The sequence below is a fragment of the Triturus cristatus genome, chromosome 1_1 (assembly GCF_964204655.1).
Source record: "Triturus cristatus chromosome 1_1, aTriCri1.1, whole genome shotgun sequence".
In the NCBI taxonomy this organism is placed as follows: domain Eukaryota; kingdom Metazoa; phylum Chordata; class Amphibia; order Caudata; family Salamandridae; genus Triturus; species Triturus cristatus.
Window position 1 is genome coordinate 1,238,520,598 of NC_140579.1, and position 21,970 is coordinate 1,238,542,567.

The following is a 21,970-nucleotide window of genomic DNA, read 5'->3' on the forward strand; positions in this document are numbered from 1 at the left end:
CCACATTCCTTTCTAGGGGGTGCTCTCCTCCACGGCCGGACTGCCGTGATGATTATGAAAACAAGGGTGTCCTGTGCACAAGGCAGCACTCACATGGCAGGCAATTCATCAGAATTAATTTCTTCAGGGGAACCTGCAAGTTTACACGCTGATTTATATCTTCTGCCTAACGCATTTCAGAGCCCCTGGCTCATTTGTCAAAGACTGCCTGCAACTTCCGCAAATAACTTCCAAGGGACTCACAACATTTTGTACATTTTTTATTTCTCTCTAGTGGGTTCAGGTGAGTATTTTCACAAGGAATGCTGGTATTCGTAGTTTTGCGCTGGATTCCTTTCACCACTTCAGTGGGGTTTGCTAAGTTGCAGACATTTAATGATGCATTTAAAACCCTCCAGTGGGTCTCAGAGTGCTGCTTACTCAGTCCATTTAAACAGCTCTGTCATGTCGAAAAAGTCAAAGAAAGGTTCCTTAGCTCCACGCCCCACATTCCTTTCTGGGGGGTGCTCTCCTCCATGGCCAAACTGCTGTGATGATTATGAAAACAAGGGTGTCCTGTGCACGAGGGAGCACTCACATGGCAGGCAATTCATCAGAATTAATTTCTTCAGGGGAACCGGCAAGTTTACAAGCCGATTTATATCTTCTGCCTAACGCCTTTCAGAGCCCCTGGCTCCTTTGTCAAAGTCTGATTGCAACTTCCGCAAATAACTTCCAAGGGACTCACAACATTTTGTACATTTTTTATTTCCCTCTAGTGGGTTCAGGTGAGTATTTTCACAAGGAATGCTGGTATTCGTAGTTGTGCCCTGGATTCCTTTCACCCCTTCAGTGGGGTTTGCTAAGTTGCAGACAATTAATGATGCATTTAAAACACTCCAGTGGGTCTCAGAGTGCTGCTTACTCAGTCCATTTAAACAGCTCTGTCATGTCGAAAAAGTCAAAGAAAGGTTCCATAGCTCTACACCCCACATTCCTTTCTGGGGGGTGCTCTCCTCCACGGCCGAACTGCCGTGATGATTATGAAAACAAGGGTGTCCTGTGCACAAGGCAGCACTCACATGGCAGGCAATTCATCCGAATTATTTTCTTCAGGGGAACAGGCAAGTTTACACGCTGATTTATATCTTCTGCCTAACGCGTTTCAGAGCCCCTGGCTCCTTTGTCAAAGGCTGCCTGCAACTTCCGCAAATAACTTCCAAGGGACTCACAACATTTTGTAAATTTTTTATTTCCCTCTAGTGGGTTCAGGTGAGTATTTTCACAAGGAATGCTGGTATTCGTAGTTTTGCCCTGGATTCCTTTCACCCCTTCAGTGGGGTTTGCTAAGTTGCAGACAATTAATGATGCATGTAAAACCCTCCAGTGGGTCTCAGAGTGCTGCTTACTCAGTCCATTTAAACAGCTCTGTCATGTCGAAAAAGTCAAAGAAAGGTTCCTTAGCTCCACGCCCCACATTCCTTTCTGGGGGGTGCTCTCCTCCACGTCCGGACTGCCGTGATGATTATGAAAACAAGGGTGTCCTGTGTACGAGGGAGCACTCACATGGCAGGCAATTCATCAGAATTAATTTCTTCAGGGGAACCGGCAAGTTTACACGCTGATTTATATCTTCTGCCTAACGCGTTTCAGAGCCCCTGGCTCCTTTGTCAAAGGCTGCCTGCAACTTCCGCAAATAACTTCCAAGGGACTCACAACATTTTGTACATTTTTTATTTCCCTCTAGTGGGTTCAGGTGAGTATTTTCACAAGGAATGCTGGTATTCGTAGTTTTGCCCTGGATTCCTTACACCCCTTCAGTGGGGTTTGCTAAGTTGCAGACAATTAATGATGCATTTAAAACCCTCCAGTGGGTCTCAGAGTGCTGCTTACTCAGTCCATTTTAACAGCTCTGTCATGTCGAAAAAGTCAAAGAAAGGTTCCTTAGCTCCACGCCCCACATTCCTTTCTGGGGGGTGCTCTCCTCCATGGCCGGACTTCCGTGATGATTATGAAAACAAGGGTGTCCTGTGCATGAGAGAGCACTCACATGGCAGGCAATTCATCAGAATTAATTTCTTCAGGGGAACCGGCAAGTTTACACGCTGATTTATATCTTCTGCCTAACACGTATCAGAGTCCCTGGCTCCTTTGTCAAAGGCTGCCTGAAACTTCCGCAAATAACTTCCAAGGGACTCACAACATTTTGTACATTTTTTATTTCCCTCTAGTGGGTTCAGGTGAGTATTTTCACAAGGAATGCTGGTATTCGTAGTTTTGCCCTGGATTCCTTTCACCCCTTCAGTGGGGTTTGCTAAGTTGCAGACAATTAATGATGCATTTAAAACCCTCCAGTGTGTCTCAGAGTGCTGCTTACTCAGTCCATTTTAACAGCTCTGTCATGTCGAAAAAGTCAAAGAAAGATTCCTTAGCTCCACGCCCCACATTCCTTCCTGGGGGTGCTCTCCTCCACGGCCGGACTGCCGTGATGATTATGAAAACAAGGGTGTCCTGTGCACGAGGGAGCACTCACATGGCAGGCAATTCATCAGAATTAATTTCTTCAGGGGAACCGGCAAGTTTACACGCTGATTTATATCTTCTGCCTAACGCGTTATAGAGTCCCTGGCTCCTTTGTCAAAGGCTGCCTGAAACTTCCGCAAATAACTTCCAAGGGACTCACAACATTTTGTAAATTTTTTGTTTCCCTCTAGTGGGTTCAGGTGAGTATTTTCACAAGGAATGCTGGTATTCGTAGTTTTGCCCTGGATTCCTTTCACCCCTTCAGTGGGGTTTGGTAAGTTGCAGACAATTAATGATGCATTTAAAACCCTCCAGTGGGTCTCAGAGTGCTGCTTACTCCGTCCATTTAAACAGCTCTGTCATGTCGAAAAAGTCAAAGAAAGGTTCCTTAGCTCCACGCCCCACATTCCTTTCTGGGGGGTGCTCTCCTCCACGGCCGAACTGCCGTGATGATTATGAAAACAAGGGTGTCCTGTGCATGAGGGAGCACTCACATGGCAGGCAATTCATCAGAATGAATTTCTTCAGGCGAACCGGCAAGTTTACACGCTGATTTATATCTTCTGCCTAACGCGTTTCAGAGCCCCTGGCTCCTTTGTCAAAGGCTGCCTGCAACTTCCGCAAATAACTTCCAAGGCACTCACAACATTTTGTACATTTTTTATTTCCCTCTACTGGGTTCAGGTGAGTATTTTCACAAGGAATGCTGGTATTCGTAGTTTTGCCCTGGATTCCTTTCACCCCTTCAGTGGGCTTTGCTAAGTTGCAGACAATTAATGATGCATTTAAAACCCTCCAGTGGGTCTCAGAGTGCTGCTTACTCAGTCCATTTAAACAGCTTTGTCATGTCGAAAAAGTCAAAGAAAGGTTCCTTAGCTCCACGCCCCACATTCCTTTCTGGGGGGTGCTCTCCTCCACGTCCGGACTGCCGTGATGATTATGAAATCAAGGGTGTCCTGTGTACGAGGGAGCACTCACATGGCAGGCAATTCATCAGAATTAATTTCTTCAGGGGAACCGGCAAGTTTACACGCTGATTTATATCTTCTGCCTAATGCGTTTCAGAGCCCCTGGCTCCTTTGTCAAAGGCTGCCTGCAACTTCCGCAAATAACTTCCAAGGGACTCACCACATTTTGTACATTTTTTATTTCCCTCTAGTGGGTTCAGGTGAGTATTTTCACAAGGAATGCTGGTATTCGCAGTTTTGCCCTGGATTCCTTTCACCCCTTCAGTGGGGTTTGCTAAGTTGCAGACAATTAATGATGCATTTAAAACCCTCCAGTGGGTCTCAGAGTGCTGCTTACTCAGTCCATTTAAACAGCTCTGTCATGTCGAAAAAGTCAAAGAAAGGTTACTTAGCTCCACGCCCCACATTCCTTTCTGGGGGGGTGCTCTCCTCCACGGCCGGACTGCCGTGATGATTATGAAAACAAGGGTGTCCTGTGCACGAGGGAGCACTCACATGGCAGGCAATTCATCAGAATTAATTTCTTCAGGGGAACCGGCAAGTTTACACGCTGATTTATATCTTCTGCCTAACGTGTTTCAGAGCCCCTGGCTCCTTTGTCAAAGGCTGCCTGCAACTTCCGCAAATAACTTCCAAGAGACTCACAACATTTTGTACATTTTTTATTTCCCTCTAGTGGGTTCAAAAGAGTATTTTCACAAGAAATGCTGGTATTCGTAGTTTTGCCTGGATTCCTTTCACCCCTTCAGTGGGGTTTGCTAAGTTGCAGACAATTAATGATGCATTTAAAACCCTCCACTGGGTCTCAGAGTGCTGCCTACTCAGTCCATTTTAACAGTCTGTCATGTCGAAAAAGTCAAAGAAAGGTTCCTTAGCTCCACGCCCCACATTCCTTTCTGGGGGGTGCTCTCCTCCACGGCCGGACTGCCGTGATGATTATGAAAACAAGGGTGTCCTGTGCACGGGGGAGCACTCACATGGCAGGCAATTCATCCGAATTATTTTCTTCAGGGGGTCCGGCAAGTTTACACGCTGATTTATATCTTCTGCCTAACGCGTTTCAGAGCCCATGGCTCCTTTGTCAAAGGCTGCCTGCAACTTCCGAAAATAACTTCCAAGGGAGTCACAACATTTTGTACATTTTTTATTTCCCTCTAGTGGGTTCAGGTGAGTATTTTCCCAAGGAATGCTGGTATTCGCAGTTTTGCCCTGGATTCCTTTCACCCCTTCAGTGGGGTTTGCTAAGTTGGAGACAATTAATGATGCATTTAAAACCCTCCAGTGGGTCTCAGAGTGCTGCTTACTCAGTCCATTTAAACAGCTCTGTCATGTCGAAAAAGTCAAAGAAAGGTTCCTTAGCTCCACGCCCCACATTCCTTTCTGGGGGGTGCTCTCCTCCACGGCCGGACTGCCGTGATGATTATGAAAACAAGGGTGTCCTGTGCATGAGGGAGCACTCACATGGCAGGCAATTCATCAGAATTAATTTCTTCAGGGGAACCGGCAAGTTTACACGCTGATTTATATCTTCTGCCTAATGCGTTTCAGAGCCCCTGGCTCCTTTGTCAAAGGCTACCTGCAACTTCCGCAAATAACTTCCAAGAGACTCACAACATTTTGTACATTTTTTATTTCCCTCTAGTGGGTTCGGGTGAGTATTTTCACAAGGAATGCTGGTATTCGTAGTTTTGCCCTGGATTCCTTTTACCCCTTCAGTGGGGTTTGCTAAGTTGCAGACAATTAATGATGCATTTAAAAGCCTCCAGTGGGTCTCAGAGTGCTGCTTACTCAGTCCATTTAAACAGCTCTGTCATGTCGAAAAAGTCAAAGAAAGGTTCCTTAGCTCTACACCCCACATTCCTTTCTGGGGGGTGCTCTCCTTCACGGCCGGACTGCCGTGATGATTATGAAAACAAGGGTGTCCTGTTCACCAGGGAGCACTCACATGGCAGGCAATTCATCCAAATTATTTTCTTCAGGGAAACAGGCAAGTTTACACGCTGATTTATATCTTCTGCCTAACGCGTTTCAGAGCCCCTGGCTCCTTTGTCAAAGGCTGCCTGCAACTTCCGCAAATAACTTCCGAGGGACTCACAACATTTTGTACATTTTTTATTTCCCTCTAGTGGGTTCAGGTGAGTATTTTTACAAGGAATGCTGGTATTCGTAGTTTTGCCCTGGATTCCTTTCACCCCTTCAGTGGGGTTTGCTAAGTTGCAGACAATTAATGATGCATGTAAAACCCTCCAGTGGGTCTCAGAGTGCTGCTTACTCAGTCCATTTAAACAGCTTTGTCATGTCGAAAAAGTCAAAGAAAGGTTCCTTAGCTCCACGCCCCACATTCCTTTCTGGGGGGTGCTCTCCTCCACGTCCGGACTGCCGTGATGATTATGAAATCAAGGGTGTCCTGTGTACGAGGGAGCACTCACATGGCAGGCAATTCATCAGAATTAATTTCTTCAGGGGAACCGGCAAGTTTACACGCTGATTTATATCTTCTGCCTAATGCGTTTCAGAGCCCCTGGCTCCTTTGTCAAAGGCTGCCTGCAACTTCCGCAAATAACTTCCAAGGGACTCACCACATTTTGTACATTTTTTTATTTCCCTCTAGTGGGTTCAGGTGAGTATTTTCACAAGGAATGCTGGTATTCGCAGTTTTGCCCTGGATTCCTTTCACCCCTTCAGTGGGGTTTGCTAAGTTGCAGACAATTAATGATGCATTTAAAACCCTCCAGTGGGTCTCAGAGTGCTGCTTACTCAGTCCATTTAAACAGCTCTGTCATGTCGAAAAAGTCAAAGAAAGGTTCCTTAGCTCCACTCCCCACATTCCTTTCAGGGGGTTGCTCACCTCCACGGCAAGACTGCCGTGATGATTATGAAAACAAGGGTGTCCTGTGCACGAGGGAGCACTCACATGGCAGGCAATTCATCAGAAATAATTTCCTCAGGGGAACCGGCAAGTTTACAAGCTGATTTATATCTTCTGCCTAACGCGTTTCAGAGCCCCTGGCTCCTTTGTCAAAGTCTGATTGCAACTTCCGCAAATAACTTCCAAGGGACTCACAACATTTTGTACATTTTTTATTTCCCTCTAGTGGGTTCAGGTGAGTATTTTCACAAGGAATGCTGGTATTCGTAGTTTTGCCCTGGATTCCTTTCACCCCTTCAGTGGGGTTTGCTAAGTTGCAGACAATTAATGATGCATTTAAAACCCTCCAGTGGGTCTCAGAGTGCTGCTTACTCAGTCCATTTAAACAGCTCTGTCATGTCGAAAAAGTCAAAGAAAGGTTACTTAGCTCCACGCCCCACATTCCTTTCTGGGGGGGTGCTCTCCTCCACGGCCGGACTGCCGTGATGATTATGAAAACAAGGGTGTCCTGTGCACGAGGGAGCACTCACATGGCAGGCAATTCATCAGAATTAATTTCTTCAGGGGAACCGGCAAGTTTACACGCTGATTTATATCTTCTGCCTAACGTGTTTCAGAGCCCCTGGCTCCTTTGTCAAAGGCTGCCTGCAACTTCCGCAAATAACTTCCAAGAGACTCACAACATTTTGTACATTTTTTATTTCCCTCTAGTGGGTTCAAAAGAGTATTTTCACAAGGAATGCTGGTATTCGTAGTTTTGCCTGGATTCCTTTCACCCCTTCAGTGGGGTTTGCTAAGTTGCAGACAATTAATGATGCATTTAAAACCCTCCACTGGGTCTCAGAGTGCTGCTTACTCAGTCCATTTTAACAGCTCTGTCATGTCGAAAAAGTCAAAGAAAGGTTCCTTAGCTCCACGCCCCACATTCCTTTCTGGGGGGTGCTCTCCTCCACGGCCGGACTGCCGTGATGATTATGAAAACAAGGGTGTCCTGTGCACGGGGGAACACTCACATGGCAGGCAATTCATCAGAATTATTTTCTTCAGGGGGTCCGGCAAGTTTACACGCTGATTTATATCTCCTGCCTAACGCGTTTCAGAGCCCATGGCTCCTTTGTCAAAGGCTGCCTGCAACTTCCGCAAATAACTTCCAAGGGAGTCACAACATTTTGTACATTTTTTATTTCCCTCTAGTGGGTTCAGGTGAGTATTTTCCCAAGGAATGCTGGTATTCGCAGTTTTGCCCTGGATTCCTTTCACCCCTTCAGTGGGGTTTGCTAAGTTGGAGACAATTAATGATGCATTTAAAACCCTCCAGTGGGTCTCAGAGTGCTGCTTACTCAGTCCATTTAAACAGCTCTGTCATGTCGAAAAAGTCAAAGAAAGGTTCCTTAGCTCCACGCCCCACATTCCTTTCTGGGGGGTGCTCTCCTCCACGGCCGGACTGCCGTGATGATTATGAAAACAAGGGTGTCCTGTGCATGAGGGAGCACTCACATGGCAGGCAATTCATCAGAATTAATTTCTTCAGGGGAACCGGCAAGTTTACACGCTGATTTATATCTTCTGCCTAATGCGTTTCAGAGCCCCTGGCTCCTTTGTCAAAGGCTACCTGCAACTTCCGCAAATAACTTCCAAGAGACTCACAACATTTTGTACATTTTTTATTTCCCTCTAGTGGGTTCGGGTGAGTATTTTCACAAGGAATGCTGGTATTCGTAGTTTTGCCCTGGATTCCTTTTACCCCTTCAGTGGGGTTTGCTAAGTTGCAGACAATTAATGATGCATTTAAAAGCCTCCAGTGGGTCTCAGAGTGCTGCTTACTCAGTCCATTTAAACAGCTCTGTCATGTCGAAAAAGTCAAAGAAAGGTTCCTTAGCTCTACACCCCACATTCCTTTCTGGGGGGTGCTCTCCTTCACGGCCGGACTGCCGTGATGATTATGAAAACAAGGGTGTCCTGTTCACCAGGGAGCACTCACATGGCAGGCAATTCATCCAAATTATTTTCTTCAGGGGAACAGGCAAGTTTACACGCTGATTTATATCTTCTGCCTAACGCGTTTCAGAGCCCCTGGCTCCTTTGTCAAAGGCTGCCTGCAACTTCCGCAAATAACTTCCGAGGGACTCACAACATTTTGTACATTTTTTATTTCCCTCTAGTGGGTTCAGGTGAGTATTTTTACAAGGAATGCTAGTATTCGTAGTTTTGCCCTGGATTCCTTTCACCCCTTCAGTGGGGTTTGCTAAGTTGCAGACAATTAATGATGCATGTAAAACCCTCCAGTGGGTCTCAGAGTGCTGCTTACTCAGTCCATTTAAACAGCTCTGTCATGTCGAAAAAGTCAAAGAAAGGTTCCTTAGCTCCACGCCCCACATTCCTTTCTGGGGGGTGCTCTCCTCCACGTCCGGACTGCCGTGATGATTATGAAAACAAGGGTGTCCTGTGTACGAGGGAGCACTCACATGGCAGGCAATTCATCAGAATTAATTTCTTCAGGGGAACCGGCAAGTTTACACGCTGATTTATGTCTTCTGCCTAACGCGTTTCAGAGCCCCTGGCTCCTTTGTCAAAGGCTGCCTGCAACTTCCGCCAATAACTTCCAAGAGACTCACAACATTTTGTACATTTTTTATTTCCCTCTAGTGGGTTCAGGTCAGTATTTTCACAAGGAATGCTGGTATTCGTAGTTTTGCCCTGGATTCCTTTCACCCCTTCAGTGGGGTTTGCTAAGTTGCAGACAATTAATGATGCATTTATATCCCTCAAGTGGGTCTCAGAGTGCTGCTTACTCTGTCCATTTAAACAGCTCTGTCATGTCGAAAAAATCAAAGAAAGGTTCCTTAGCTCCACGCCCCACATTCCTTTCTAGGGGGTGCTCTCCTCCACGGCCGGACTGCCGTGATGATTATGAAAACAAGGGTGTCCTGTGCACAAGGCAGCACTCACATGGCAGGCAATTCATCAGAATTAATTTCTTCAGGGGAACCGGCAAGTTTTCACGCTGATTCATATCTTTTGCCTAACGCGTTTCAGAGCCCCTGGCTCCTTTGTCAAAGGCTGCCTGCAACTTCCGCAAATAACTTCCAAGGGACTCACAACATTTTGTACATTTTTTATTTCCCTCTAGTGGGTTCAGGTGAGTATTTTCACAAGGAATGCTGGTATTCGCAGTTTTGCCCTGGATTCCTTTCACCCCTTCAGTGGGGTTTGCTAAGTTGCAGACAATTAATGATGCATTTAAAACCCTCCAGTGGGTCTCAGAGTGCTGCTTACTCAGTCCATTTAAACAGCTCTGTCATGTCGAAAAAGTCAAAGAAAGGTTCCTTAGCTCCACGCCCCACATTCCTTTCTGGGGGGTGCTCACCTCCACGGCCGGACTGCCATGATGATTATGAAAACAAGGGTGTCCTGTGCACGAGGGAGCACTCACATGGCAGGCAATTCATCAGAATTAATTTCTTCAGGGGAACCGGCAAGTTTACAAGCTGATTTATATCTTCTGCCTAACGCCTTTCAGAGCCCCTGGCAACTTTGTCAAAGTCTGATTGCAACTTCCGCAAATAACTTCCAAGGGACTCACAACATTTTGTAAATTTTTTATTTCCCTCTAGTGGGTTCAGGTGAGTATTTTCAAAAGGAATGCTGGTATTCGTAGTTGTGCCCTGGATTCCTTTCACCCCTTCAGTGGGGTTTGCTAAGTTGCAGACAATTAATGATGCATTTAAAACCCTCCAGTGGGTCTCAGAGTGCTGCTTACTCAGTCCATTTAAACAGCTCTCTCATGTCGAAAAAGTCAAAGAAAGGTTCCTTAGCTCTACACCCCACATTCCTTTCTGGGGGGTGCTCTCCTTCACGGCCGGACTGCCGTGATGATTATGAAAACAAGGGTGTCCTGTGCACCAGGGAGCACTCACATGGCAGGCAATTCATCCGAATTATTTTCTTCAGGGGAACAGGCAAGTTTACACGCTGATTTATATCTTCTGCCTAACGTGTATCTGAGTCCCTGGCTCCTTTGTCAAAGGCTGCCTGAAACTTCCGCAAATAACTTCCAAGGGACTCACAACATTTTGTACATTTTTTATTTCCCTCTAGTGGGTTAAGGTGAGTATTTTCACAAGGAATGCTGGTATTCGTAGTTTTGCCCTGGATTCCTTTCACCCCTTCAGTGGGGTTTGCTAAGTTGCAGACTATTAATGATGCATTTAAAACCCTCCAGTGTGTCTCAGAGTGCTGCTTACTCAGTCCATTTTAACAGCTCTGTCATGTCGAAAAAGTCAAAGAAAGGTTCCTTAGCTCCACGCCCCACATTCCTTCCTGGGGGGCGCTCTCCTCCACGGCCGGACTGCCGTGATGATTATGAAAACAAGGGTGTCCTGTGCATGAGGGAGCACTCACATGGCAGGCAATTCATCAGAATTAATTTCTTCAGGGGAACCGGCAAGTTTACACGCTGATTTATATCTTCTGCCCAACGCGTTTCAGAGTCCCTGGCTCCTTTGTCAAAGGCTGCCTGAAACTTCCGCAAATAACTTCCAAGGGACTCACAACATTTTGTAAATTTTTTGTTTCCCTCTAGTGGGTTCAGGTGAGTATTTTCACAAGGAATGCTGGTATTCGTAGTTTTGCCCTGGATTCCTTTCACCCCTTCAGTGGGGTTTGGTAAGTTGCAGACAATTAATGATGCATTTAAAACCCTCCAGTGAGTCTCAGAGTGCTGCTTACTCCGTCCATTTAAACAGCTCTGTCATGTCGAAAAAGTCAAAGAAAGGTTCCTTAGCTCCACGCCCCACATTCCTTTCTGGGGGGTGCTCTCCTCCACGGCCGAACTGCCGTGATGATTATGAAAACAAGGGTGTCCTGTGCATGAGGGAGCACTCACATGGCAGGCAATTCATCAGAATTAATATCTTCAGGGGAACCGGCAAGTTTACACGCTGATTTATATCTTCTGCCGAACGCGTTTCAGAGCCCCTGGCTCCTTTGTCAAAGGCTGCCTGCAACTTCCGCAAATAACTTCCAAGGCACTCACAACATTTTGTACATTTTTTATTTCCCTCTAGTGGGTTCAGGTGAGTATTTTCACAAGGAATGCTGGTATTCGCAGTTTTGCCCTGGATTCCTTTCACCCCTTCAGTGGGCTTTGCTAAGTTGCAGACAATTAATGATGCATGTAAAACCCTCCAGTGGGTCTCAGAGTGCTGCTTACTCAGTCCATTTAAACAGCTTTGTCATGTCGAAAAAGTCAAAGAAAGGTTCCTTAGCTCCACGCCCCACATTCCTTTCTGGGGGGTGCTCTCCTCCACGTCCGGACTGCCGTGATGATTATGAAATCAAGGGTGTCCTGTGTACGAGGGAGCACTCACATGGCAGGCAATTCATCAGAATTAATTTCTTCAGGGGAACCGGCAAGTTTACACGCTGATTTATATCTTCTGCCTAATGCGTTTCAGAGCCCCTGGCTCCTTTGTCAAAGGCTGCCTGCAACTTCCGCAAATAACTTCCAAGGGACTCACCACATTTTGTACATTTTTTATTTCCCTCTAGTGGGTTCAGGTGAGTATTTTCACAAGGAATGCTGGTATTAGCAGTTTTGCCCTGGATTCCTTTCACCCCTTCAGTGGGGTTTGCTAAGTTGCAGACAATTAATGATGCATTTAAAACCCTCCAGTGGGTCTCAGAGTGCTGCTTACTCAGTCCATTTAAACAGCTCTGTCATGTCGAAAAAGTCAAAGAAAGGTTCCTTAGCTCCACTCCCCACATTCCTTTCAGGGGGTTGCTCACCTCCACGGCCAGACTGCCGTGATGATTATGAAAACAAGGGTGTCCTGTGCACGAGGGAGCACTCACATGGCAGGCAATTCATCAGAAATAATTTCTTCAGGGGAACCGGCAAGTTTACAAGCTGATTTATATCTTCTGCCTAACGCGTTTCAGAGCCCCTGGCTCCTTTGTCAAAGTCTGATTGCAACTTCCGCAAATAACTTCCAAGGGACTCACAACATTTTGTACATTTTTTATTTCCCTCTAGTGGGTTCAGGTGAGTATTTTCACAAGGAATGCTGGTATTCGTAGTTTTGCCCTGGATTCCTTTCACCCCTTCAGTGGGGTTTGCTAAGTTGCAGACAATTAATGATGCATTTAAAACCCTCCAGTGGGTCTCAGAGTGCTGCTTACTCAGTCCATTTAAACAGCTCTGTCATGTCGAAAAAGTCAAAGAAAGGTTACTTAGCTCCACGCTCCACATTCCTTTCTGGGGGGGTGCTCTCCTCCACGGCCGGACTGCCGTGATGATTATGAAAACAAGGGTGTCCTGTGCACGAGGGAGCACTCACATGGCAGGCAATTCATCAGAATTAATTTCTTCAGGGGAACCGGCAAGTTTACACGCTGATTTATATCTTCTGCCTAACGTGTTTCAGAGCCCCTGGCTCCTTTGTCAAAGGCTGCCTGCAACTTCCGCAAATAACTTCCAAGAGACTCACAACATTTTGTACATTTTTTATTTCCCTCTAGTGGGTTCAAAAGAGTATTTTCACAAGGAATGCTGGTATTCGTAGTTTTGCCTGGATTCCTTTCACCCCTTCAGTGGGGTTTGCTAAGTTGCAGACAATTAATGATGCATTTAAAACCCTCCACTGGGTCTCAGAGTGCTGCTTACTCAGTCCATTTTAACAGCTCTGTCATGTCGAAAAAGTCAAAGAAAGGTTCCTTAGCTCCACGCCCCACATTCCTTTCTGGGGGGTGCTCTCCTCCACGGCCGGACTGCCGTGATGATTATGAAAACAAGGGTGTCCTGTGCACGGGGGAACACTCACATGGCAGGCAATTCATCCGAATTATTTTCTTCAGGGGGTCCGGCAAGTTTACACGCTGATTTATATCTCCTGCCTAACGCGTTTCAGAGCCCATGGCTCCTTTGTCAAAGGCTGCCTGCAACTTCCGCAAATAACTTCCAAGGGAGTCACAACATTTTGTACATTTTTTATTTCCCTCTAGTGGGTTCAGGTGAGTATTTTCCCAAGGAATGCTGGTATTCGCAGTTTTGCCCTGGATTCCTTTCACCCCTTCAGTGGGGTTTGCTAAGTTGGAGACAATTAATGATGCATTTAAAACCCTCCAGTGGGTCTCAGAGTGCTGCTTACTCAGTCCATTTAAACAGCTCTGTCATGTCGAAAAAGTCAAAGAAAGGTTCCTTAGCTCCACGCCCCACATTCCTTTCTGGGGGGTGCTCTCCTCCACGGCCGGACTGCCGTGATGATTATGAAAACAAGGGTGTCCTGTGCATGAGGGAGCACTCACATGGCAGGCAATTCATCAGAATTAATTTCTTCAGGGGAACCGGCAAGTTTACACGCTGATTTATATCTTCTGCCTAATGCGTTTCAGAGCCCCTGGCTCCTTTGTCAAAGGCTACCTGCAACTTCCGCAAATAACTTCCAAGAGACTCACAACATTTTGTACATTTTTTATTTCCCTCTAGTGGGTTCGGGTGAGTATTTTCACAAGGAATGCTGGTATTCGTAGTTTTGCCCTGGATTCCTTTTACCCCTTCAGTGGGGTTTGCTAAGTTGCAGACAATTAATGATGCATTTAAAAGCCTCCAGTGGGTCTCAGAGTGCTGCTTACTCAGTCCATTTAAACAGCTCTGTCATGTCGAAAAAGTCAAAGAAAGGTTCCTTAGCTCTACACCCCACATTCCTTTCTGGGGGGTGCTCTCCTTCACGGCCGGACTGCCGTGATGATTATGAAAACAAGGGTGTCCTGTTCACCAGGGAGCACTCACATGGCAGGCAATTCATCCAAATTATTTTCTTCAGGGGAACAGGCAAGTTTACACGCTGATTTATATCTTCTGCCTAACGCGTTTCAGAGCCCCTGGCTCCTTTGTCAAAGGCTGCCTGCAACTTCCGCAAATAACTTCCGAGGGACTCACAACATTTTGTACATTTTTTATTTCCCTCTAGTGGGTTCAGGTGAGTATTTTCACAAGGAATGCTGGTATTCGCAGTTTTGCCCTGGATTCCTTTCACCCCTTCAGTGGGGTTTGCTAAGTTGCAGACAATTAATGATGCATTTAAAACCCTCCAGTGGGTCTCAGAGTGCTGCTTACTCAGTCCATTTAAACAGCTCTGTCATGTCGAAAAAGTCAAAGAAAGGTTCCTTAGCTCCACTCCCCACATTCCTTTCAGGGGGTTGCTCACCTCCACGGCAAGACTGCCGTGATGATTATGAAAACAAGGGTGTCCTGTGCACGAGGGAGCACTCACATGGCAGGCAATTCATCAGAAATAATTTCCTCAGGGGAACCGGCAAGTTTACAAGCTGATTTATATCTTCTGCCTAACGCGTTTCAGAGCCCCTGGCTCCTTTGTCAAAGTCTGATTGCAACTTCCGCAAATAACTTCCAAGGGACTCACAACATTTTGTACATTTTTTATTTCCCTCTAGTGGGTTCAGGTGAGTATTTTCACAAGGAATGCTGGTATTCGTAGTTTTGCCCTGGATTCCTTTCACCCCTTCAGTGGGGTTTGCTAAGTTGCAGACAATTAATGATGCATTTAAAACCCTCCAGTGGGTCTCAGAGTGCTGCTTACTCAGTCCATTTAAACAGCTCTGTCATGTCGAAAAAGTCAAAGAAAGGTTACTTAGCTCCACGCCCCACATTCCTTTCTGGGGGGGTGCTCTCCTCCACGGCCGGACTGCCGTGATGATTATGAAAACAAGGGTGTCCTGTGCACGAGGGAGCACTCACATGGCAGGCAATTCATCAGAATTAATTTCTTCAGGGGAACCGGCAAGTTTACACGCTGATTTATATCTTCTGCCTAACGTGTTTCAGAGCCCCTGGCTCCTTTGTCAAAGGCTGCCTGCAACTTCCGCAAATAACTTCCAAGAGACTCACAACATTTTGTACATTTTTTATTTCCCTCTAGTGGGTTCAAAAGAGTATTTTCACAAGGAATGCTGGTATTCGTAGTTTTGCCTGGATTCCTTTCACCCCTTCAGTGGGGTTTGCTAAGTTGCAGACAATTAATGATGCATTTAAAACCCTCCACTGGGTCTCAGAGTGCTGCTTACTCAGTCCATTTTAACAGCTCTGTCATGTCGAAAAAGTCAAAGAAAGGTTCCTTAGCTCCACGCCCCACATTCCTTTCTGGGGGGTGCTCTCCTCCACGGCCGGACTGCCGTGATGATTATGAAAACAAGGGTGTCCTGTGCACGGGGGAACACTCACATGGCAGGCAATTCATCAGAATTATTTTCTTCAGGGGGTCCGGCAAGTTTACACGCTGATTTATATCTCCTGCCTAACGCGTTTCAGAGCCCATGGCTCCTTTGTCAAAGGCTGCCTGCAACTTCCGCAAATAACTTCCAAGGGAGTCACAACATTTTGTACATTTTTTATTTCCCTCTAGTGGGTTCAGGTGAGTATTTTCCCAAGGAATGCTGGTATTCGCAGTTTTGCCCTGGATTCCTTTCACCCCTTCAGTGGGGTTTGCTAAGTTGGAGACAATTAATGATGCATTTAAAACCCTCCAGTGGGTCTCAGAGTGCTGCTTACTCAGTCCATTTAAACAGCTCTGTCATGTCGAAAAAGTCAAAGAAAGGTTCCTTAGCTCCACGCCCCACATTCCTTTCTGGGGGGTGCTCTCCTCCACGGCCGGACTGCCGTGATGATTATGAAAACAAGGGTGTCCTGTGCATGAGGGAGCACTCACATGGCAGGCAATTCATCAGAATTAATTTCTTCAGGGGAACCGGCAAGTTTACACGCTGATTTATATCTTCTGCCTAATGCGTTTCAGAGCCCCTGGCTCCTTTGTCAAAGGCTACCTGCAACTTCCGCAAATAACTTCCAAGAGACTCACAACATTTTGTACATTTTTTATTTCCCTCTAGTGGGTTCGGGTGAGTATTTTCACAAGGAATGCTGGTATTCGTAGTTTTGCCCTGGATTCCTTTTACCCCTTCAGTGGGGTTTGCTAAGTTGCAGACAATTAATGATGCATTTAAAAGCCTCCAGTGGGTCTCAGAGTGCTGCTTACTCAGTCCATTTAAACAGCTCTGTCATGTCGAAAAAGTCAAAGAAAGGTTCCTTAGCTCTACACCCCACATTCCTTTCTGGGGGGTGCTCTCCTTCACGGCCGGACTGCCGTGATGATTATGAAAACAAGGGTGTCCTGTTCACCAGGGAGCACTCACATGGCAGGCAATTCATCCAAATTATTTTCTTCAGGGGAACAGGCAAGTTTACACGCTGATTTATATCTTCTGCCTAACGCGTTTCAGAGCCCCTGGCTCCTTTGTCAAAGGCTGCCTGCAACTTCCGCAAATAACTTCCGAGGGACTCACAACATTTTGTACATTTTTTATTTCCCTCTAGTGGGTTCAGGTGAGTATTTTTACAAGGAATGCTAGTATTCGTAGTTTTGCCCTGGATTCCTTTCACCCCTTCAGTGGGGTTTGCTAAGTTGCAGACAATTAATGATGCATGTAAAACCCTCCAGTGGGTCTCAGAGTGCTGCTTACTCAGTCCATTTAAACAGCTCTGTCATGTCGAAAAAGTCAAAGAAAGGTTCCTTAGCTCCACGCCCCACATTCCTTTCTGGGGGGTGCTCTCCTCCACGTCCGGACTGCCGTGATGATTATGAAAACAAGGGTGTCCTGTGTACGAGGGAGCACTCACATGGCAGGCAATTCATCAGAATTAATTTCTTCAGGGGAACCGGCAAGTTTACACGCTGATTTATGTCTTCTGCCTAACGCGTTTCAGAGCCCCTGGCTCCTTTGTCAAAGGCTGCCTGCAACTTCCGCCAATAACTTCCAAGAGACTCACAACATTTTGTACATTTTTTATTTCCCTCTAGTGGGTTCAGGTCAGTATTTTCACAAGGAATGCTGGTATTCGTAGTTTTGCCCTGGATTCCTTTCACCCCTTCAGTGGGGTTTGCTAAGTTGCAGACAATTAATGATGCATTTATATCCCTCAAGTGGGTCTCAGAGTGCTGCTTACTCTGTCCATTTAAACAGCTCTGTCATGTCGAAAAAATCAAAGAAAGGTTCCTTAGCTCCACGCCCCACATTCCTTTCTAGGGGGTGCTCTCCTCCACGGCCGGACTGCCGTGATGATTATGAAAACAAGGGTGTCCTGTGCACAAGGCAGCACTCACATGGCAGGCAATTCATCAGAATTAATTTCTTCAGGGGAACCGGCAAGTTTTCACGCTGATTCATATCTTTTGCCTAACGCGTTTCAGAGCCCCTGGCTCCTTTGTCAAAGGCTGCCTGCAACTTCCGCAAATAACTTCCAAGGGACTCACAACATTTTGTACATTTTTTATTTCCCTCTAGTGGGTTCAGGTGAGTATTTTCACAAGGAATGCTGGTATTCGCAGTTTTGCCCTGGATTCCTTTCACCCCTTCAGTGGGGTTTGCTAAGTTGCAGACAATTAATGATGCATTTAAAACCCTCCAGTGGGTCTCAGAGTGCTGCTTACTCAGTCCATTTAAACAGCTCTGTCATGTCGAAAAAGTCAAAGAAAGGTTCCTTAGCTCCACGCCCCACATTCCTTTCTGGGGGGTGCTCACCTCCACGGCCGGACTGCCATGATGATTATGAAAACAAGGGTGTCCTGTGCACGAGGGAGCACTCACATGGCAGGCAATTCATCAGAATTAATTTCTTCAGGGGAACCGGCAAGTTTACAAGCTGATTTATATCTTCTGCCTAACGCCTTTCAGAGCCCCTGGCAACTTTGTCAAAGTCTGATTGCAACTTCCGCAAATAACTTCCAAGGGACTCACAACATTTTGTAAATTTTTTATTTCCCTCTAGTGGGTTCAGGTGAGTATTTTCAAAAGGAATGCTGGTATTCGTAGTTGTGCCCTGGATTCCTTTCACCCCTTCAGTGGGGTTTGCTAAGTTGCAGACAATTAATGATGCATTTAAAACCCTCCAGTGGGTCTCAGAGTGCTGCTTACTCAGTCCATTTAAACAGCTCTCTCATGTCGAAAAAGTCAAAGAAAGGTTCCTTAGCTCTACACCCCACATTCCTTTCTGGGGGGTGCTCTCCTTCACGGCCGGACTGCCGTGATGATTATGAAAACAAGGGTGTCCTGTGCACCAGGGAGCACTCACATGGCAGGCAATTCATCCGAATTATTTTCTTCAGGGGAACAGGCAAGTTTACACGCTGATTTATATCTTCTGCCTAACGTGTATCTGAGTCCCTGGCTCCTTTGTCAAAGGCTGCCTGAAACTTCCGCAAATAACTTCCAAGGGACTCACAACATTTTGTACATTTTTTATTTCCCTCTAGTGGGTTAAGGTGAGTATTTTCACAAGGAATGCTGGTATTCGTAGTTTTGCCCTGGATTCCTTTCACCCCTTCAGTGGGGTTTGCTAAGTTGCAGACTATTAATGATGCATTTAAAACCCTCCAGTGTGTCTCAGAGTGCTGCTTACTCAGTCCATTTTAACAGCTCTGTCATGTCGAAAAAGTCAAAGAAAGGTTCCTTAGCTCCACGCCCCACATTCCTTCCTGGGGGGCGCTCTCCTCCACGGCCGGACTGCCGTGATGATTATGAAAACAAGGGTGTCCTGTGCATGAGGGAGCACTCACATGGCAGGCAATTCATCAGAATTAATTTCTTCAGGGGAACCGGCAAGTTTACACGCTGATTTATATCTTCTGCCCAACGCGTTTCAGAGTCCCTGGCTCCTTTGTCAAAGGCTGCCTGAAACTTCCGCAAATAACTTCCAAGGGACTCACAACATTTTGTAAATTTTTTGTTTCCCTCTAGTGGGTTCAGGTGAGTATTTTCACAAGGAATGCTGGTATTCGTAGTTTTGCCCTGGATTCCTTTCACCCCTTCAGTGGGGTTTGGTAAGTTGCAGACAATTAATGATGCATTTAAAACCCTCCAGTGAGTCTCAGAGTGCTGCTTACTCCGTCCATTTAAACAGCTCTGTCATGTCGAAAAAGTCAAAGAAAGGTTCCTTAGCTCCACGCCCCACATTCCTTTCTGGGGGGTGCTCTCCTCCACGGCCGAACTGCCGTGATGATTATGAAAACAAGGGTGTCCTGTGCATGAGGGAGCACTCACATGGCAGGCAATTCATCAGAATTAATATCTTCAGGGGAACCGGCAAGTTTACACGCTGATTTATATCTTCTGCCGAACGCGTTTCAGAGCCCCTGGCTCCTTTGTCAAAGGCTGCCTGCAACTTCCGCAAATAACTTCCAAGGCACTCACAACATTTTGTACATTTTTTATTTCCCTCTAGTGGGTTCAGGTGAGTATTTTCACAAGGAATGCTGGTATTCGCAGTTTTGCCCTGGATTCCTTTCACCCCTTCAGTGGGCTTTGCTAAGTTGCAGACAATTAATGATGCATGTAAAACCCTCCAGTGGGTCTCAGAGTGCTGCTTACTCAGTCCATTTAAACAGCTTTGTCATGTCGAAAAAGTCAAAGAAAGGTTCCTTAGCTCCACGCCCCACATTCCTTTCTGGGGGGTGCTCTCCTCCACGTCCGGACTGCCGTGATGATTATGAAATCAAGGGTGTCCTGTGTACGAGGGAGCACTCACATGGCAGGCAATTCATCAGAATTAATTTCTTCAGGGGAACCGGCAAGTTTACACGCTGATTTATATCTTCTGCCTAATGCGTTTCAGAGCCCCTGGCTCCTTTGTCAAAGGCTGCCTGCAACTTCCGCAAATAACTTCCAAGGGACTCACCACATTTTGTACATTTTTTATTTCCCTCTAGTGGGTTCAGGTGAGTATTTTCACAAGGAATGCTGGTATTAGCAGTTTTGCCCTGGATTCCTTTCACCCCTTCAGTGGGGTTTGCTAAGTTGCAGACAATTAATGATGCATTTAAAACCCTCCAGTGGGTCTCAGAGTGCTGCTTACTCAGTCCATTTAAACAGCTCTGTCATGTCGAAAAAGTCAAAGAAAGGTTCCTTAGCTCCACTCCCCACATTCCTTTCAGGGGGTTGCTCACCTCCACGGCCAGACTGCCGTGATGATTATGAAAACAAGGGTGTCCTGTGCACGAGGGAGCACTCACATGGCAGGCAATTCATCAGAAATAATTTCTTCAGGGGAACCGGCAAGTTTACAAGCTGATTTATATCTTCTGCCTAACGCGTTTCAGAGCCCCTGGCTCCTTTGTCAAAGTCTGATTGCAACTTCCGCAAATAACTTCCAAGGGACTCACAACATTTTGTACATTTTTTATTTCCCTCTAGTGGGTTCAGGTGAGTATTTTCACAAGGAATGCTGGTATTCGTAGTTTTGCCCTGGATTCCTTTCACCCCTTCAGTGGGGTTTGCTAAGTTGCAGACAATTAATGATGCATTTAAAACCCTCCAGTGGGTCTCAGAGTGCTGCTTACTCAGTCCATTTAAACAGCTCTGTCATGTCGAAAAAGTCAAAGAAAGGTTACTTAGCTCCACGCTCCACATTCCTTTCTGGGGGGGTGCTCTCCTCCACGGCCGGACTGCCGTGATGATTATGAAAACAAGGGTGTCCTGTGCACGAGGGAGCACTCACATGGCAGGCAATTCATCAGAATTAATTTCTTCAGGGGAACCGGCAAGTTTACACGCTGATTTATATCTTCTGCCTAACGTGTTTCAGAGCCCCTGGCTCCTTTGTCAAAGGCTGCCTGCAACTTCCGCAAATAACTTCCAAGAGACTCACAACATTTTGTACATTTTTTATTTCCCTCTAGTGGGTTCAAAAGAGTATTTTCACAAGGAATGCTGGTATTCGTAGTTTTGCCTGGATTCCTTTCACCCCTTCAGTGGGGTTTGCTAAGTTGCAGACAATTAATGATGCATTTAAAACCCTCCACTGGGTCTCAGAGTGCTGCTTACTCAGTCCATTTTAACAGCTCTGTCATGTCGAAAAAGTCAAAGAAAGGTTCCTTAGCTCCACGCCCCACATTCCTTTCTGGGGGGTGCTCTCCTCCACGGCCGGACTGCCGTGATGATTATGAAAACAAGGGTGTCCTGTGCACGGGGGAACACTCACATGGCAGGCAATTCATCCGAATTATTTTCTTCAGGGGGTCCGGCAAGTTTACACGCTGATTTATATCTCCTGCCTAACGCGTTTCAGAGCCCATGGCTCCTTTGTCAAAGGCTGCCTGCAACTTCCGCAAATAACTTCCAAGGGAGTCACAACATTTTGTACATTTTTTATTTCCCTCTAGTGGGTTCAGGTGAGTATTTTCCCAAGGAATGCTGGTATTCGCAGTTTTGCCCTGGATTCCTTTCACCCCTTCAGTGGGGTTTGCTAAGTTGGAGACAATTAATGATGCATTTAAAACCCTCCAGTGGGTCTCAGAGTGCTGCTTACTCAGTCCATTTAAACAGCTCTGTCATGTCGAAAAAGTCAAAGAAAGGTTCCTTAGCTCCACGCCCCACATTCCTTTCTGGGGGGTGCTCTCCTCCACGGCCGGACTGCCGTGATGATTATGAAAACAAGGGTGTCCTGTGCATGAGGGAGCACTCACATGGCAGGCAATTCATCAGAATTAATTTCTTCAGGGGAACCGGCAAGTTTACACGCTGATTTATATCTTCTGCCTAATGCGTTTCAGAGCCCCTGGCT